The sequence below is a fragment of the Brassica napus genome, chromosome C9 (genome assembly GCF_020379485.1).
Source record: "Brassica napus cultivar Da-Ae chromosome C9, Da-Ae, whole genome shotgun sequence".
Taxonomy (NCBI): domain Eukaryota; kingdom Viridiplantae; phylum Streptophyta; class Magnoliopsida; order Brassicales; family Brassicaceae; genus Brassica; species Brassica napus.
This window is the reverse complement of record NC_063452.1, coordinates 17,858,246-17,864,514: the sequence shown is the minus strand read 5'-3', so window position 1 is coordinate 17,864,514 and position 6,269 is coordinate 17,858,246. Positions and strand designations below refer to the sequence as shown.

At 37.3% G+C, this 6,269-nt stretch overlaps 1 pseudogene; it reads right to left on the bottom strand.

Annotated features, from left to right (window-relative positions):
* Positions 1 to 2,162: 2,162 nt before the first annotated feature.
* LOC106353460 lies at positions 2,163 to 5,283 on the bottom strand (annotated as a pseudogene).
* Positions 5,284 to 6,269: the final 986 nt, after the last annotated feature.

The window sequence follows — 6,269 nt, the reverse complement described above, 5'->3', positions numbered from 1 at the left end:
AGATTTCTTATGTCCGCATTACAACTTTATCTTCTCGCAACTTTACTCGTTTGAGTAGCCAGATGAGATGGTATGCCGGTTAACCTATAAACACTAAAGTCCTACATATTCTTTAAGATGGTTTACTTTTATGAATATGTTTCCCAAGCAAGATTTTGATCTTCCATGGTTTTGAATTCTGATTAAAATAAATTCAAAAGACAATGAAGAAGATTAATGAGTTTGTAATCATTCTTACATTTTGTGGATATGAAAAGTATTTTTAATTAAGTTGCTTCAACATGGGTTAATGTAGATTTCTGGGCATTATTGGTAAGTCTAAATAACTATATTATTGCCCTCTTGTTATATATAGGTTTTGTTTTATTGAATGCAGTTTCTTCTATAAAAGTATATAAAATTGGGTTACCTTCCACGAGTCGTTGCGCATCATTTCTTCACAGTCATCTGTCTTCTGGTCAACAGTACCAACAACTTTCAAGCACCTTTCTCTCTTCTTCTATGTATACTTTGGTGTGACCACGAAAATACAACTAAAGATAAATGGAAATTCCAATTTTATTTTTGGCAATTACTTCTCATTATCTGGGAAGAGTCTTGTGTAGCCCTCGAGAGAGAATTGCAGAGTAACATTAAAAAGAAACCATACGGACAAGTTATTACAAAAGGTTCTGCGAATTCTCCGTGAGAGCAAAATGGTTAATAACGTTTACATGGAGGATTGGATACGGTCGGTATTTAGAATATTCTTCGTTACGTTTAGTTCTATTCGGTTTACCTTCTGGTTTTGTAAATCAGGTCTAGTTTGCTTTTTTTTTAATCTTCCGTTAACCAAAGATGGTACACCAGTTAAACTACAAATACCAAGTCCTTATGGTTTACTCTTATGAATTGTGATCTTGTTTACAAAGCAAGATTTTGATCCTCCATGTTTTTGAATTCCGAAGGTAAATGGAAAAGGATTATTGTTAGATCGGTGAGTTTTTAATCAATCTTACACATTCATGGATATTTTTATTCGTTGAAAGAAGCAGTTGTTTGGAAATATTTATAAGAAACTGAATTTTCAAATAATAGTATTTCCGTTGTCCATATTTAATCTTGGATCTTCCCGGAACTTTACTCATTCAAGTAGTCAGATGGATAGCCGCTTAAGCTATATACACCGAGTCTTCCATATTCTTACTTTTATGATTTGTGATCTGTTTTCAAACTAGATTTGACACATCCAGGATGTTGAATTATGATGAAAGTAAACTCAAAAGACAATAAGAGAAGATTAATGAGTTTTGTAATCATTCTTACATTTTTGTGGACATGAAAAGTATTTCTAATTAACTTGCTTCAAAATGTATTAATGTAGAATTGTAGGCATTATTGGTAGGTCTACTAAACTATATTATTGTCCTCTTGTCATATATATGTTTAATTGTATTGTATTCAATTTCTTCTATGAAAGTTTATAAAATTGGTTACCTTCCACAAGTAGTTGCGCATCCTTTCTTCACAATCATCTGTCTTTTGGTCAACAGTACCAACAACTTCCAAGCATCTTTCTATCTTCTTCTCTGCGTTTAAATTTTGGTGAGACAAAGAAAATACAACTACAGAAAAAATATGGAGGTTCCAATCTGGCAATGGTGTTTGATCGTCATAGCAATCATATTCTTGGCAATTGCTTCTCATTATCTGGGAAGACTCTTGTGTAGCCCTCATGAGAGAATCGCAGACAGTAAAATCGAAAAGAAACATGGACCAGCAGCACAAGAAAAGACTGAGAAGAAAGGTGGTGAGCAGCTCGTATGATATGATCATGTCATCTCAAAGAACATTTCTTTGTCAAGTTTGGGTTGATTTCTTTGTCAAGTTTGGGTTGTAACTTGCAAGTCTCTCATCCTATTTTCTGTTCATCTTCTTGTAAAATAATACCATGTAGAGTTTGATTACATAAATATGAGAATAACACTAGCTATTAATTACCACAAAACCAAGTACTACTGAGGACATAAGAGTCTGAATACAGCAGTAAGTTTATTCATCTTCTTGTAAAATAATACCAAGTACAGTTTTGATCATATATTATATGAGATCAACACTTGGCTATTACCAAAAATTCAAGTACTACTGAGGACACATGATGAAACACACAAAGCGAAATAAAATGATTCCTAAATAGAGATTTTATTAGATTATTTAAAAGAATCAATCAGAATAAAGGTTAGCAGTTGACTATACAAAGACAAAAACCCTAAGTCCTAACCCCTTCTTTTGAGCCATACAAAGTCTAAAACAAAAAGGTAAGTAACTATGGTGAAGAACCATCATCAGCTTGTTCCCAGAAGTTTTTTTTTTTTTAACTTTCTCTACACTTATTACGAATTAACCTCTCCCAAATCACCTTCTATTACCCAGAAGGGAGGCTCGGCCCTGTCTGTGATCGTCCCTCTTAGCCTTATCAGATTGAGCTCGACGTACAGCCAACAAGATCTGTCTTTCATGTTCTTTCAACATCTCATCCAAGTTTCCTTCTCCTGGAATCAATGGTCCTGAGTAATGAATCCTCTCTCTCTTCCCACCTTCATAACCCTATATTTCACCAAAATAGTGTGATAAGCCACAAGTATAATAACACTAGGAACAAACAAACAAACATGCCAACAACAACGTTAAACGTGTGTTTAATTTCTGATTACCATTATTGATTCTTTGCTAGAGGATGAGGGGCCATCTTCTTTCCTCAAACCATTGGGTTTCTCAAGCAATCTTTGGGACAAATTGCAATTCCCTGAACCATCTTCAAGACAGCGTTGATTCACTAACGCGTCTCTCACACTACCAAACTGTGAACCATCTCTATTAGGTGCTACAGAGTTTGAGAATCTTGACAATTGGGCTCCCCCACGTTGCACATAAGACCTTTGTGTTCTCAGCTGGCTTGATCCGTTAAGATTTGGTGCAGTAGTAATACCCTCCAGTGGTTCGATCCGGAAGCCAAAACCAGAATCTCCTTCAGGATTGAACTTCTCACTAACGCTTGTCTGGTTAGCTTCCCCTAGACGTTTCTGTAAGATAGAAGCAAAGGCTTTATACACATACATACACACACACATGACACATGTATGCATCTATAAGCTCGGAAAGATAGATAGATACCTGTATTGACGCCAGTAGCTCAGCATTGGCACTAGGAGCAGGTACAGCTCTGGATTCTCTTGAAAAACATTTGGCTTCATTCTGTTTATTGCTTGCACCTTTCCTCCTGCTCATGAGAATATTTGGTGTTACTGAGATGATGATAGATACTAAGAAAAAAACTAAACAAGACTCTTACCGTCTTGCTTCCTCTTCACGAAGCTTAATATCAAACACTTTCCTTGGCTGATGATATCTCGGTAAACTTGATGGCTCGCTTGGAAAAGGCATTGTTGTAAAGAACTAAAGAAAATGGATATATTGAAGCCACAATGTCACTAAAGTATTGAAGCCTGAATGAATCTAGTTAAAGTTCATAAGTTTATATAACCTCGCTTTGAAGAGCAGAAGATGTGGTTCCACGTGCTTCAGGCTCAACAGCCAAAAGAACCTCAAGAAGAGCCAAAGCAGAAGGAGGGATATGATCCTTATACGTATCAGCTAAACATCGCTTGTACTGATGTTGAGGTTTGAAGATAGCTGCATGCCGCAATCTTGATCTTCTCCAATACTCTTCAGAAGGTGATCCACAGAGTTTGAATATCTTGTGCATTTGTTCAACCTATAATTCATACACAATTTAAATATTCATTTTATTAATTTACATAATATTTTAAATGATTCGGAGTGGAAGCAACACCTCTGTTCTCCCGGGAAGAAGAGCCTTTCCAGTAAAGAGTTCAGCAAGTATGCATCCTGTACTCCACAGATCAACCGTGACGCCATAATCTGTAGAACCAAGCAGAAGCTCAGGAGGACGGTACCACAGCGTCACAACACGGCTAGTCAGAGGCTGTTTCCGTCGGTGAAAAGTAGAGAGACCAAAATCAGCAACCTTGAGATTATTGTCACGGTCAAGCAGAAGATTCGATCCCTTGATGTCACGGTGCAACACACCACAGCTATGGCAATGTTCTAACCCAAGCAGCAACTGCTTCACATAACATTTAATCTAACCCCCCCCCCCAAAAAAAAAACAAACATATCAGAAATGTTTACAAAACTGACTATAAAAACAATCAGATGATGTTGTTTGTTTACCTGTGATTGAGAGAACTTAATCCCAGGGGTTGAAGCAAGCCCTGTAAGATCATGGTCCATGTACTCAAACACAAGATACATACTCCCCGAAGCCTTTGAAATGATGATCCCTTGGAGTTTCATAACGTTTGGATGGTTAAGCCTACGGAGTATGATTATCTCTCTAGCCATGAACCGAACACTCTCAGGATCCATGTTAGCAAACCGAACCTTCTTCAAAGCAACGATTTGGTTCGTTTCGAGATCACGTGCTCTGTACACATTGCTATACGTCCCCTGCCCAATCTGCAAATGAACATTACTTTAGTGAAATTCTAAAACAAAGACAACAACTTTTATGTATCTCAATCTCACCATCTCTAACTTCTCGAAGGAATCAGCACTGCGAGGAAGCCAACCATTGAGAGCTTCACCAGCTACTGAAACCAACCAGCAATAACCTTAGCTGTTCTGTCTCCGTTGGTAACACTGCCGATTCTACTCATTCTTGGCTGTAATGGTCCTACATTATCTAGTAACTTCACTCTTGTTTCTTTCTGAGACACTGATTTCAACACAAAGCTCTCCGAATCAAGATTCTCGTGTATTAGCCTCAATGTAGCTTCGTTAACGCTTGTTTTGTCCGAATCAAGATTCTCGTGGTTTCTCGATTGTTTCTTGCAAGTTTCGATGTAATCATCGTTAGTTCTTACTCCTTTTGAGCAAATGCAGCCCATGACTCAGAGATCAGCAACACTGTAACGACTCCACAATGCAGTTTTCAAATCAGAGAAGAGGAAGAAGAGAGCCCAGAGAGCAATTGTGGAGTCATATATAAAAGCTAAGATCAAAAGCAGAGAGTGTTTGTAGATCTGAACAGAAACTTAGATGAACATTGTTGATTCCGACTTCAAAGAGAGGATAAAAGGTAAGACATGGTCAGTAAAGAAGAAAGATGGTTGAATTGTTGAGAGATTTTCGGATCTTAGTTGTTGTTCATTGCTGCGAAAACGAGAATGAAATTAGTTTTAGGGTTTTCGAAATTGAGAAAACAAAAACAAAAATTAAGAAAATTGATGAAGCAGGAAACATACAGACTAGTCATGGGCATATTATCCGAAACCCGAAAACCGAACCGGAACCGAACCGAAAAAACCGGGACCGAAATCGGACCGAAAATTACAAAAACCCGAACGGTTCCTATATTTCTGAATCCGAAAAACCGAAACCGAACCGGGACCGAACCGAGAACCGAACGGATACCCGAATATTTTGAATATATTAAAAAATTAATATTTTTAATTTTAATATATATAAAATATAATTTATAAATAAAAAATATCTACAAAAATCTGAACTACCCGAATAACCCGGATATGTTTTCGGTTTTTCCGGGTTTAGATTGGGTTTTCGGGGGTTTTTTGGTTTTTTGGGCTTTAAATCCGAACCAAACCCGAATTATTTGTAATACGGTTCCATTTCGGGTTTTATAAAAAAATAGAAACCCGACCCGAACCCTACACTATCCGAACCGAACCGATCCGAAAAATGTCCGGTTCCTAAACGGTTCCTAAACATCCCAATCCGAATAACCCGAAAACCGAATAAACCGAACCGACCCGAACCGAAAACCCGAATGCCCAGCACTAATACAGACAAACGAGGTAACACACCCAAGAGAAGTCACTTTACTGATTTCTGCTGAGGTGGCATTAATATAGAGTTTCTCAGGAAAAACATTATAATTCTATTGGCTGATTTTTTGGAATTTTTCCTTTTGATTTATTTTTTTCATTCCCTTCCGCGTCATTGAAAACGCCGTCGTTTTCCTGAATTTTTTTCTTCTTTTTTTTTCCAATCGCGTGTCAATTGAAGGGGGAGATGGTATCAAACCGATGAAGACAGTCCGACCAGATGAGTTTGGTTCTCCATATTCTAAAAACTCAATCCTATCCATCGCAGACAGCAACGACAACCAGACGAGGTGAGGTTTGTCCTGACTCTCGAAATTTAATGTTTTTTTTTGTTTTCTGATTGAATTCGACTTTTAAGATATG